General features: G+C 39.5%; 1 protein-coding gene and 2 pseudogenes across 3 annotated transcripts in view; all 3 read left to right on the top strand.

Moving 5' to 3' along the window:
• The window catches only part of LOC110053351 (failed axon connections homolog), a 44,826-nt gene that overhangs the window by 6,287 nt on the left and 24,071 nt on the right, over nucleotides 1-14,468 (top strand). The window lies entirely within an intron of this gene.
• On the top strand, nucleotides 2,002-6,190 carry LOC149105139 (failed axon connections homolog; annotated as a pseudogene). Its single transcript, XR_016201330.1, has 2 exons — nucleotides 2,002-3,381; nucleotides 4,475-6,190. The product of XR_016201330.1 is annotated as a failed axon connections homolog (transcript).
• On the top strand, nucleotides 9,707-14,004 carry LOC149105138 (failed axon connections homolog; annotated as a pseudogene). The gene is made up of 2 exons (XR_016201333.1): nucleotides 9,707-10,197; nucleotides 11,936-14,004. The product of XR_016201333.1 is annotated as a failed axon connections homolog (transcript).

The following is a 14,468-nucleotide window of genomic DNA, read 5'->3' as shown; positions in this document are numbered from 1 at the left end:
CACTCTTATTATAACACTGTTTTTCATAAGAATTCCGAGGCTGAAATTTGCGACATTTTCAGAAAATTTTAATAACAAACCTGAAGCTGAGATTTTGAAAAGAATATATTGTTTGTGTTAAAAATTTATAAAATACCAAGTGCAAAACTGTTAGCTAAACCGTATAAAATTCTTCCTTTCTCCAAACGGCAAAAGTAGCCAAAAAACATCAAAAACAGCACTAGCCGTATATTCGATACTAATCAATAAGATTTCTGCAAGAAGTTATGTGTGCCATATCACGCTTTACTGCCTGCAGGCCGGCTCCAAAATTACTTCAACGCCATCTATCACCGGATATTTTTATTGATACCCCAATACATTCTTAAAAGGAAACGTCATACGCCGTAATCTAGGAATGTTCACAAAAATATTTTCAGCCTAAAATGGGCAGAAACACAAGAATATTCAGCATGGGTCCGAAAAAAAATTCTTATATAAGAAAGAGTGTACCTAAATCAGATCCTGATGCAGCATACAAAGAAAACCTTCGCTTGCAAATGATCAAGTTCATTGCAATGACTATTCCTCTAGAGGTATTTAACTCTACTCAGTGTATAACGCTCGATCAGGTCATGATCAAAGCTCGACTTAGCAATTACTATGTGCTGGAGCACGGTAGACTTGCACATTTCGATTTAATTTTCTCTTTTTTAGTAATTGAAAGGAAAGAGTGAAAATCAATGAAGAGGGTAACATGGGGGTTTGCGGCGTTGCGGTGTTGCGGTGTTGCGGTGTTAATGGTAATGCGGTGATGCGGTAAAAAAGATCCCACCTTTCGGTGTTGCGGTGATCTCAAACTTTTTGGTGTGCGATGTTTGTGTTTTTCACGCTACGGTGTTCGGTGCAATTAAATTATTTGCGGTGCTGGGGTTTCTTGTTTGACCTTTCTCAGACCTAAATTTAGCCTGTTTCACTGTTTATTTTATTTCAGTTGTTTATTTATTTATTTTCCGGTGTTGCGGTGTTCAAAGCGCTTCCTTACCCCCCCTCAATGAAAGGAGATCAGGAAATCTCATTTTTGCTACCTATGTTTCCGTTCTTCCCTTTCTTCGTTTTGCAGAACATAAAACAACAGGAAGATACATGAATATCTTCCCTCCTTTCACTCCGCAGCAGTTTTGCCTTAAGCTACCGCTATTGTAAAAGGGTCGAGTTTATAGCCTGATATCACGATTAATAGTCACACTCGGTAGTGTGATCAAAGAACGCATACGGCCAGACTAGCCATGATGGATGGAGTCCGGTCGTTGTGGGATTTCCTGTTAAAAAAGTCTGATCTAGTACATTGGTGAAACTAGCAAAGCAATGCTTGAGAGGACAACGAGCCACTTGGTTAGCCCTAATCGATACCACTGCCGCTTTAAAGCAAGCGCCCGAAAACAACAGCAGTTTACTCAACAAAGTGCACCGCAACAGCGCGCGCAAAACGACGCGTACTGTCCAATTACAAGCATGACGCGTACACTGTCCAATTAATGCTCAAATCGGGCCGCTGATAGCCAATCACGTTCGAGAATTTTGTTATAGTTTTGATTAATTATTAAAATTTCAGTTAATCATAACGGCTAAAAATTTAGCCATTAGCCGTGAAAGGGACAAAAATTTAACCGTTTGGCGTAATCGCCAGTACTCCATTGAAACCTTTTTTACAGGTTCTTTTGGTAGCAGTGTATTGGTCTGGCAGCCTCCAAACACTAGCTACTGGGCCTTCAGGAAGTGAGTGGAGCCTCGGAGAGCCCCTCGTTCATAGATGGCAATTTAAGGCATGGAATTCAAACTCCTTTTGTCTTGTTCAAGACTGAAAGCAATTGAAATAGCAAAGTTGAGCTGAAAATATCAACTTGTAGATTTTGTAGCGCTTGCGTGAAAAAAACAACAAATTAAAAATATCCAACCAGAAAACCACTGCCTTTGTAGGGAGAGAGAAGGGGGGGGGGGGGGGGAAGAGGAGCTATGAGAACTCTAAAAATACTGAAAAAAGAATGAATGTGATCATGCCGACCGAGGCCGAGAAACAAACAAATTAAATGATGTGACTATTTTTGTTTTGTTTTGTTTTTTGTTGTGGTTTTTATGTTTTTTGTTTTTTGTTTGTTTGTTTGTTTATTTGTTTGCATTTTTTTATTTTTTTTTATTTTTATCTCTGAGTTACACTGCTGTACCGTAAAGCGAATGGAGTCCAAATAATATAAATTGTTTAAGCAAGCAACCGGAACGATGATTCTGCTTGTATACCTTGGATCAATGGTGATGTAATCGGCTTCACGTGTAAAATGAAGAATACAAAAGCAGAAACCGACACAACGTAGGATGATTTTTTAAATTAAAAAGCATGCAATTAATCCCCATGGAAAAACTCTTTTTCAACCGAGACTCTATCCGTAAGGCCAGGGAAGCTTTTTTTCATTCAAAAAGGCAGAACAATTCATCCTGATGGTCTGAGCATCCGCGAAGAAACATATTAATTGTTTCCTTTTATTATGTTATTTTATTATTTTATTTTATCGTATGCTTATCTTTAATTTACACTGTCAATTAGTTTTACGTATTTCAGGTATATCGAAAATATGCGACATAAAAACACGTCCCAATGGAAAATTCTCATTGTAACTGAAGCTGAGGCTGGTTTGGCCAGCCGAAACGTAGTACACCTTCAAAAAATCATCCTACGTTGTGTCGGTTTCTGCTTTTGTACAGTCCAAATACAAATTATTCTCAAAATTAAGCGAGCAGCATGCCCAAGTTAAACTGTGCCCTTTTTTGGCTGTTCCGCTGTCCGTTTATTGTCCATGCTGTGTCCGTTCCAGATTTTACTGAGCTCCCTAACGATGCGTGACGCAGCAAATGTAAATGCACTCTATGCCTTTGCGTGACACATCACGATGACTACTGACTCGTATCAGTGTGTTTTACGGCAGTACAACCATGCAGATATGTGCATATGCTGGCATTACTGTGGTTGCATTTTTTGCCATTTATCTTCTGGGAAAGAAATTAAGAAGAAAAAAGAACAAGAAATCCGCGATGCCTGCTACAGTCGTGTTGCACCAGTTCTTTCCCTCGGAATTATCGGTTAACGGTTCTCCGCCTTGTCTCAAGTTCAACGGAAACGTTCCTTCGTATGACAAAGATTCCGTTTGTAAATGATTACGGTTTCAACTTTTCCAAGAAAGGAAAAGTACCTTTGATCGAGTTGAATGGTCAAGAAGTTTCCGATTCGAATTTCTGCATTCAGTTTCTGACGAAAGAATTCCAAGTGGATATCGATTCTCATTTGAGTGCCACAGAGAAAGCCATTGCTCACAGTGTCCGCACCATGCTGGAGGAAAACACTTACTGGTAAGTATGTGGTGTTCAATTTGAGATTCCGTTTATTGTTGGAGGTACCCTTCAAGGATGGGGTCAGGGCATATCCTCGTTAGTAAATGTTGAAAACCGATAACGCTCAGATTTAGCAGATACTGAAAGGCAAGCATTTGGAAAACACAATAATGCCAGTATTGCAGGTTTTAGCATCACTCATTCGACGCCGCGTAGTCTTAAATACACATAATACGGTACAACCTTCCAACCTTCTTTTACGGCTCCGTGTTACATGGCTGAAAGTGACATTGGAGGAGGGCTACCTTTCCTTTCCGATACTATTACATAATCACTCCAAAGAAGCAATGAATAATTAATTTTACACGCTATTTGATTTGCAAAATGTTAATGAGTGTATGCCTTTCAGCGCCAGTCATAGCCTGCAATGCAGACGTATTTTGGCGAGCGAGCGCACGCATTTTGATAAGATGAGCGCCATCTCGCAAGAGACGAAAAGGGGCCCTAATTAGTAGAGTTGGGGCTAAAAGAGAGTCAACAATACCGATAACTCGCGAACACACGGAAAACGCCTGCACTGCAGGTTCGGCAGTCACGGCTCGCTATTTCCAAACGATTTATTTTCCATTGTTAAACAGAGAGTAAAGCGTGACAATACAATGCCTAGCTTACTAATTAGAATAGATCCGCAGTGTGTACCTGTGTGGGGATATGTTTACATTTGAGAGTTGTTTGCAAATTTCACTATATTTGAGAGTTTAAAGGCTACAATTGAGAGGGCAATCATTAGAAAGATAAAGGCATGAAAATTAATATATAATAATGAATAAGGTAATATAGATATCTTGCTCTATGATATTGCACTGGCGATTCGGCATACATTTTAAGTGACCGCAGAGGACGTTGTTTACAGAATGATGTACCTTGCACATGTAGTATCAAGATGGTTTTGTGGAATGACTGAGTCTGTTACATTAAATATAAAATCAGCAACTGCATGACCATGAGATATAACTCACCAGTTAGTCCCAATAGACACCTGAATTCCACTTATCTGCTAAGACCAATGAACTTACATTAACTGTCTTTCTTTTTCGTTGTTCGTTGACAGGGCCATTGCTTATTATCGTTATTTATCTGATAATGCCGGATCCGTGAGAGAATCATTCTTCGGTCATCTTTCCCTCCCAATCAGATATCTGCTATTTTACTGGCTGCAAAAAAAGTTCAGAAGAGACCTCTGGTCACATGGTATTGGTCGTCACTCCGAACAAGACCTGTATGGAATAGCTGAGAGGGATTTGCTTGCTGTGTCAGCAATTCTAGGCCAGAAGAAATTCTTGTTTGGAGACAAACCTTGCCTGGCTGACGCTGCAGTATTCGCCTTCATCGCTACATCCACTTGGGAGTTACCCAGAAGTCCTTTTGCTGAATTTACCAAGTCCAAGGCTACGAATCTTGAGGAGCATGCGCAGAGAATGAAGGAGATGTATTATCCAGACTGGGATGAAATCATTTCAAAGAAGAAGCACAAATCTGATTGAGATGACATACCCTGTGTTTTCTGCGGTTTCCCGCTTTCGATATAGACCAGGTATCTTAAAGGAGTTACTACACCTTTTGCTATTCACTTACAGAAAATATCCATTCATTTGAGTCCACATTTGTTTCATTATGGTCAATATACTCTCATTAACACCAATATGACCTTCATTTGCGCGTAAGGAACGTTCAAGAATAACACTTGATTATTTATTAACAATCAAAATCATCAAAAGATAAACAATACCTTCCTTTGACATTCAGTGGCTGTAAATGTATTCTCATTTTTGTCGAAATAAAATTCGTTGTCACGAAACGACAATCATTTACACTTTTGGACATTCCTTTTTCAGCAAAAGACGCAATAACAGAATTTGCATGAGCACTCACAATCAATTTTGGACTCAAATGAATGGATATTTTCTGTAAATGAACAGCAAAAGGTGTATTAGGTCACGCCTTGCGCATCTTCAAACGTTTAGCCTAAAATTTTTCATGTTCGCCGTTTACAATCTGTGTTAATCTTCTCCATCCTGTACCATCCTTGTTCCTTTATCGGTTTATCAGTATCTCGTAAGTGCTTTTCTATCCTTAGTAAACAATTATTTTCAAGTTTACTTCAATTTAAAGGTAATTTTGTGCATGGCCAAAATAACCCCAAATATTGTGACTGAACTCCTTTAAATATCACATTAGTACTAGCTTTAATATATTGCTCGTTTCCGGTTTCGTATTGCGGCTCACATTTTAAGTATGGTCTTTCTAAATCTATTTCTGTTTCTATTTCCATTCCATTTTCTCAAGTTCTTAGTAATTTTTTGAGTAGCCAGCAATTGTAAAAAATATTCTCTTCCACGTTCATGTAAATATCTTGTTTAGAGAAAACTTACGTTGTAACGAGTCGAAAGGGGGGAATGTCGTCTTATATAACTAACGTATGCTAGCCGCCGTGGCTATATCTTTTCATTGAATGACTCCTCAGAGATGAAGACATTACGACTTTAGTAGTTTTGGCTCGTGTAGTTTTTTGCGACTTTCGTAGTAGTTTATTTTATTGTATTCTATTGTTATTTTTTGGAAACTGAGAGATGCCCAGTAAAGATGTAGAGACAGTCAGACACTCCTGGCTCTTGCTGTCCTCGCTATTTATCACCCGCCATAGCATATTTTTCTACTCTGATATATCTTTTATAGTTCATTACAGCGGAAAGTCCAACAAATAAAAATTGCGAATTGTCTCTAAGGAAAAAAGAAAGAATAAAGAAACAGCTGTTGACAGACCATCGTTTAGAATATCTTTATGTTTGTCCAAATTCAGAAGTGAACAGGTAGCGTTTACTAAACATATTCATTCACCGAAAAAACTGTCGATGTAGCGGATGTCACGTCATTGATGTTCTCTTGTTATGAAAATAACTACTTCCAAAGGTGGATTAAATTGCGTGGTGGAAGTGTATACCAGTTAAAATGACTAAACAAGGATAGTTTCTTGATTCTATTTTCCACTTTAGCGCAAGCGCAAATCAAACCCGGAACCATACGTTTTGGGTTCCAATAGCCCTTTTCACGGTTAATTTTGCTCATTTGCATGACAATAAAATCTAGCATGTATGTGAAGCAATTTCGGGCTATTTTGTAGTCTTCGCCCGAAATTGCCTCGCATCCGCATTGGATTACATTGTAATGCAAGTGAGAAAAATTAACCGTGAAAAGGGCTATTGTTTATTTTGTCAAGTGCGTTGCGAGTTCAATCACCGTTGATCCAAAACGCGCGAGCACTAGTAGCGAGAATGACGTGAGTGGCAATGCATGTCTGACGTCATCTACATCTACATCTACATCTACATTTATTAAGTTGATAAAATCCTGGAAGACATCACGTCACATCACAACTGTCATTGAGCCCCTCTGTCCCATTTTTCGACGTAACTGCTCGAACTAAATCAAACGTTCGATTGATCGAACTTAATCGAATGATTAGGCTCCATGGAGCTCGGCAATCAGACACAGTCAAACTCTCACTAGAAATATAATGGAGTAATATTAATCGAACGCAATCGAACTTTGACTGAGTTCGAATAAGTTCGATGGTCGAATCTGAAGTACATTCGATTAAAAATGGGAGTTATAATGTTTTTCTGAATTTTTTGTTTTTCTAGGCTGTCTTACGAAGAACATTATGGGTGGGGTCAGCTCTCGTAAGGTCTCCGGCATCATGAATGGCTGGACACCCTTTGAGAGTACAATAGAGCAGACAACAGAAACAATGTCCCTAGCCCCAGAACAATAACAGCTGCTGACAATGAAAAGAATTACAAACTTTCGAGAGCCCAAGGGAGAAGGGAGGGGGGGGGGGGGGGGGGCTCCCAAAAAAAAGGACCGAGGTGCTCGTCATACCTTTTAGGGGTTGAAAAAGCGGTTTTGATACTTCCTTGGGTGCTTAGCCTCATTAAGGTCCACAGCGGGAGCTTTTGCAGTACCCTTTAGGGCGTTGAGCTGAGAAAATATGACAGGAGATAATGTGTTATGGATGATTTGTATCTTTTAGGAGAGAATAAATTTTCAAGCCACCCTCAAGAAACAGGATCTTGGTACCTCTTAGCGGTCCCCCCTCCCCCCCCCCCCCCCCCCTCCCGGGACGAGAGCTGCTACACTTTTGAACATTATACTATTGAACCAGCCTCGATTCAGTTCATTGCATCGCTCTTAGCTTCTTGTTACTTAATTTCTATTGTTCGTTTCATTCCATTCTTTGTTGTTCTTACTTGCTAAAGACTTTTCAGAAATCTTGTCTACTTCGAGTAATGCTTTCAACATTCGAAGAAGTTCAATTACTTTCGATATAGTTCACAATGGAGCCCTCACACATTTTTTGGTTCGATTTAGCTCGATTGCCAAACATAATCGAACCAAGTAGTTCGATAAGTTCGATTGAGTTTGATTTAGGTCGATTACCGAACAGTTCGTGCGGGGAGTTACGTCGGGCGTTCTGTAAACGAGACCGAGGAAATATGTAATATATTTAACAGTGAAATGAGATGGTAGTATAAGTCAACATAATTAACAGGCGAGTGCAATTGAAACCTGGTTAAATAAGATCGGTTTTGAACTAGCTCCAAGGGAATTGAAAACAAGAGATGGCTCATCTGGCGCCGGTACGTGACAGATGCTTGAGACCCTTCCCAAGTATCAGTTCCGGTTACGCCTTAGCTTATCATGTGTAATCCCGGATAAACTTTAAACAACCGACACTAATGATCAGTTTGACTAATTACTTTAATATGAGTAGCTGAAGGGTGGAAATTTAACCAGGTAAGAAGTTTAACCTGTATGACCGATTTTGAGGGCGGTTAGCCAAGTCCTATTCCACCCTCCGAGGTCCACTCACACGAGCACGTTTCAATTCGAGATTTCCTCTCGTTTACCCTACTTTCTCTAAGCGCCTGGTAAAGGGGGGAATAGAGAGGTAGAATAATTGAGATCAGACGACGACTGAAATATCTTATAAGAGTTTAATAATGTTACCGTACCCTAGACGTTTTCTCCTTTTGGAAAGTGTTCTTTTAATTTCGTGATTTCGGAACCCAGATGGTCCGCCGGTGTCAGTTTAACAATTCGCCAATTCAATTGTGGTCATCAATTAAAGAGAGTCTAACATATTCTTGTCATGGGAGGTTTTGTAAATATTTTTTTAATTTGCATAGTTAGCCTCACTGAACAGGTTTAGCATTGAGAGACCTAACGGATCTAACCCCAAAAGTAAGCTTTGCTGGAGTCTTGCATAAACATCGCATGAGCCCTACGAGAAGTCAGGCTTGAGGCTTGTGCCATGTCTTTGTTACGCTATGCCAGCTAAATGTTGCTTCTCAAGTAGTCCTAGCTGTACAGTACAGTCATCGTAACTTGAAACGCAACAATTTAGAAAATAATTATACCCATTTTCTCTTTTGTATACCTGACAAGACTTTGGTTGGGTCTTTTCCAAGTTTCAGATAGATTTGTCTGAAAAACCTGTAAAAATAGATTTGTCTGCAAAATGGAGAAACTGCATATTGCCAGACTCGAAAATAAATCTTTTTAAAGAAAGATGAATCTTTCTGTCTCTTTCCTGCTTTCTTGCACTAGTAGATTGATGACTTGCAGTACGATTTGACTACTTTGCCTTCGCAATTTTCGAGTCTTTCGCACTGCTGGAGCCAGAAACTCTAACGCTTACACACACACACAAAAAAAAAACAAAAAAAAAAAAAACAGCGGCTTCGTAGACTTCAGCATGTCTGCGCTGATCTTGGCCGCGGTCAAAAGCAAAATCTTGGCTTTAATTTGCACATTTTAAGTCTCTAACATTCTGTTACTGTAAAATCCATACATCTGCAAGATTCAGCTGAGAGAAGAATCAATTTTACATTTTAGTATTGCTGAAAAGCTCTCACTATGAAAAGCCTGTTGAACACTTGCCTTAATGCCTCCCTCTTCTTTGCATAACTAATCAACTAGTAGTTCAGGGATGACAAGGCACATTCACCCGTAATAAAATGTGACTATTGCATCATCTAGAAGTTACGATCATAGCAGTATTTCTAAAATTCAAATTGACCGATTTCTTGTGGAAACGCCTGTCTCCCTTAAGAACTCATGTAACAAACTTTAGTTTTAGGAAGGACACCCCCTGCCTCGGCTTGGCCTTTAGAGTCTATATATCTAGATACTCTTCACTTTATTCTACAAAATGTGGTCATGGTTGCTTAATTTCTGTGAAAGCGCCATTGATATGCAAATTCGATAAGGATTTGATTTGATTTGTTGCGTGACAAAGAAGTGCAAAGTCATGCGATCCAAAACGCACGGGAATTCACTCTTTACAGTTGCGACGTGTTAAACCATGGTGTCTATTCTATACGCTGGCATCGCTTCCACAGCATTTGTTGTCATTTATCTCCTTGTGAAGATGTTCAAAAAAGAGCAAAAAACCAAGAAGCCGAGGCCTGGTACGGTCATTTTACATCAGTTCCCTCCAACCAATTTGGTAGCGAGTCCTAGCCCTCCATGTTTAAAATTGGAAACCTTCCTTCGCATGACAAGGATTCAATACGAAAATGAATATGGTTTGAAGTTTTCTAAGAAGGGGAAAATACCTTGGATCGAGTTTAACGGCCAAGAAATTGCTGATTCCAATTTCTGTATTCAGTTTCTGAAGAGAGAGTTCAAAGTAGATATTGATTCTCATTTGACCAACACAGAAAAGGCCATTGCTCACAGTATTCGCACCATGTTGGAAGAGAACACTTACTGGTGAGTTACACAATCGTATGTTCCGATGAAGAGATTATTATTACTATTTTTTGTCTGTGTGTTTGGGTACTTGCTGTGTTAGTGTAGGTTCCATGAAACGTTCTTCTCGTGACCGTTACGTTTAATTATTACAGCGAGAATTCTAAAACAAGCGTATCAACATATCCAATCCCAATCACTGTCAATTGATCGGGTCACGTGTCCACTTGGAGTCACCTCACAACGTGACTAGGGTTAGATAAATTACGCTCGAAAATTTGAGTATTATGGTTTTGAGCGTCACTCTTAAACTCATAGCATTATGCTCGAAATTATGCTCGTGCCCTAGGATTATGCTCAAGGATGCGGGGTGAATTTTGCGGAAATAAAAAAAGACAAAATAGGTGCTAACATATCTAATATTTAATGTCGTTCTTTTAAATAACAACGACGCCTTTGAAATAGAATGCTCTATTACGGAGCAACAAGAGCTAAATGTCAGCAGTCTCTTCAGTTCGGTTCATGACAAGTGAAAACTGCCTGGGGAGCCAGGCATAAAGTAGGGTAGCCAGGTCTTCAACAAAGCAGCATAAAGCAGCCACAAAGCCCACAACTGACAGTTTTTAAACACATTATTTTGATCTTTTTATTAGCAGGATAATTTTATCAACTTTTATGCTCCTAAACATGACTATTATGCTGGCGTTGAGCTCGATGCTCGCACCATAGTGTTATGATCGAAAATATGCCGGCATAATTTATCTAACCCTAAACTTGACCAGTTCCCACTTAGCTTAATAGCTCAGTTGGAACAGCACTGAACTGGCATCGCTGAGGTCATGGATTCGAATCCCTTTCAAGCCTGAATATTTTTATGTCTTTATGAAGGACAAGAACCTACATTTTCTCAGTTTCTAATAGTAACTGACATATAAAGAGATAAATTAAATATGCTGAATTGTGTTGAATAAAGCTGTTTTCATTTGAGTGTCGAAAATAATTAGATAATTACTTTAGTTTTGGTTTTGGTTTTACTACGGTTTGAGATTTGCTGAGTAGTCTAATTGGTAAGTAATTGGTTTGGTTTTGGTTTTACGACACTCAATTGAAAACCGCTCTATATTAACGCAATCTAAACACTGCATAAGGGCCAAGAGTCCATCAGACTCACATGTTTGTCCAGGTATGTCGCTATTAAACGATGAATTGGATTAATTAATGGAGCATACTCTTGCGTAGAAAGAGACGCTTTGAAAGTATAACACAACATTCCCGGCCGGGAACATATAATGACCTCGGGCCTGTTTACAAGGAGAGAGGGTTACCCTAGCAAGCGGGTGACCCTAGCACTCACTCACTCGTCGTGTTTACAAGGCAGTTAGGCAGCTTTGGTTACCCGGGTAGGCGGGTTACCCTGTCTGCGTGCTAGGGTTACCCTGGCGGGTGGGTTAACTCTTTTCCCTTGTAAACACTCCAGGTATGGTTAACCCGCCTACTCAGGTTAACTTTCTACTTGTTTCCAGACTCTGAGTGTAACCGCGCATTAAGATGTCCCTGGTTTTAGGGTTACCCTACCAGTGAAATTTTGCTTGTAAACCCCGGCTATCTTTTGCCTTCCAGCTAGGGTTAACCCACTCGCTAGGGTAACACTCCGTCCTTGGAAGCAGGCCCTTAGACCGCTCGATACTTACCATTAGGCATCATATTTCTGATAGGACAAATGAGATAATTTAATTTCTGCCTCCTTGATCCTGTATAGGACAATTGTATACTACCGCTGGTGCACTGACTACGCCGAGCACTTGCGAAAGGTTTTTTTTGGTCATCTTGTCCTGCCTCTCAGACTTCTCGCATGCTACAAGGTAGATAAAAAGGTCAGAAGGGATCTGTGGTCGCACGGCATTGGTCGTCACTCGGAGCAAGATTTGTACGGAATAGCTGAGAGGGATTTGCTTGCTGTGTCAGCAATTTTTAGGCCAGAAGAAATTTCTGTTTGGTGAAAAACCTTGCCTGGCTGACGTTGCCGTATTTGCGTTCATCACCTCCTCTGTTTTGGACTGTCCGCAAAGTCCTTTCGCTGAACTGACCAAGTCTAAAATGAAGAATCTTGAGGAGCATGCCCAGCGGATGAAGGAGATGTATTATCCGGACTGGGATGAAATCATTTCGAAAAAACATAAATCTGACTAAGTTAAGGACGATGTTATCTGCTTTCTCGGATTCTTTGCGACACGTCCATTTATTCATTCAGGCATTATAAAACGTGATGAGCATTTTATTGTTACAGTCGAACCTTCCGTAAGCGACCACCCAAAATGTCAAGCCTAGGTTGTTGCCTACGGAAAGTGATCACTTACGAGAACTTAGATCATATTGGGCCAAAAGTTTGCCTCATTAGCATAAGGTAACTGTTGAGACCTATCTATGTTTTAAATGTTTTATTCATGTGAAAAGTCGATTTTGCGAAAAAAATCTGGTGCTTCCGATTGAGAAATTTCCGTCTCTCGTACCATCCAACGAATGCGATAATGCCCAACACCTTATTATGCAATTTTCGCTCTATTATCTGTCCATTGACTTACGGGGGGTTAAGAACAAAAGAAAATTTCAAATTTTTAGCTCTTACAGTGGTCGCAGTCACTTGCGAGAGGTGGTCAATTACAAGAGGTTCCAAATATAGTGATTTGACTTGGAAAAATTTGGTTACTTAATTGGAAAACTGGTCGCTGAGGAGGGGTGGTCGCTTACCGGCGAGGAGGTGGTCGCAACCCGAGGTTCCACTGTGTTAGCAAATGGCTTGCATTTTGGGTTTCATTTCAGGCTCGCAATAGCTTTTTTTTTTTTTTTTTTGTAGTTATTTCGATAGCAAATAAGGCCCCGTCCACCCTGCGCCGGAGATTTTTTGAAAACGGAGGTTTCACTCTAAAAACGCATCAAATGTTTTCTGTCTACAGTACGCCAGAGAAATTTCAAAACGCAAAAATCACCGGTCATTTTAAATTGGTTTGAGTTTGAGGAAAACTCGGTCAGGGAGATCACATGAATATCGTGACACCAGCGTTTTCGAAAAGCTCCGTTTTCTTGACGTTAATTTATTAACTTGGGATCGCACTGTACGTTCTATAAATTTACGACAGGATTTTTCCCTCAGACTACAGCCAACTAACCACAACCTTTTCTATTTGTACTCATCATTGAGGGGAATTTATTAGACGTGATGCACGAAAAGTTCCCGACAGGAACATTTCCAGAGGCGGAAAGTTGAATCGCTCTGTATAGAACAGTCTAGTAGTTGGGTTCATCAACCCAAAAGCCACCTTTGACGTCATCACTTTGTGTGACATATTCCTTAGGGATAAACTGATATTAGATATATATATTTATCTCTTGTCTTTTCTGTGGTCAGTTCTGCAGTAAATATAAATGGGTTAAAACCCAACAGCTTGGCTGTCGGGCAGAACGGGCCGCTGATATGTTCATGACGAGAATTTCTCGTCTATTTACGGCCAAATAAATCTTTCTCCTTGAACTTAAAAGTCTTAAAACCATTCATGCACATGTATAGATTCTGTATAATAAGGACAGTAACATACAAGTTTTGCAGATGGCCAATTTTATTTGACTTTGGACTAATCAGCTTGTAGATGTACAGACTGTAAGAAACTCTTGACTCCCGCTTATGTAGAAACTTATATTAAATAATAAGCCCGGACACGTTGTACTTACCTTGTTAAACAGAGGCGCAGCTATAAGCTTTACGAGTGACCGGAAATACGTGTTCACGAGTTACTTTGAAAAACAAATAAAGTCACCGCAAATGAGATCCAATGTTCCTGTTGTAGTCACGGCGCCTTTAATTTGTTGTGCCTTCGCGTCTTTTTGTCGATTGTTTTACGTTTTTCAATTATTCCGCGTGTATTTCACAGGGTGAAATAACTCAATTAATTGATTTTAAAGCTAACTTAAAGGTCTACATTGGAGGCATTTAAACAATATTTAATTCATTTACCAAATTCCTGAAATGAACATTTAATTGAACTTTCATGTGTTAAGTAAAGTCTTCTTATGAACCATTTCATGAGCACATTAAGCTGAAATTAAAGTTACCCTATAGGCTCATTTCATAGGCTTTAGGAAGATCCTCTAAATTGTCTTAAAGGTACATTTGAGTTAGTTTAGTTTAGCTTTAATTTTTGCTTGGTGGCTCCAAAAGTTATCTTTAATTTTCCTTTTAATACCATTTAAATGTTAAATAAAAGTTTCAAGTAATCTTTAATTTACCTTTATAGTGT

This window comes from Orbicella faveolata, unplaced genomic scaffold (assembly GCF_042242905.1).
Source record: "Orbicella faveolata isolate gen_17 unplaced genomic scaffold, um_ofav_v1 contig_34, whole genome shotgun sequence".
Taxonomy (NCBI): Eukaryota; Metazoa; Cnidaria; class Anthozoa; order Scleractinia; family Merulinidae; genus Orbicella; species Orbicella faveolata.
The sequence above is the reverse complement of the archived record's forward strand: the minus strand, read 5'-3'. Positions and strand labels throughout refer to the sequence as shown.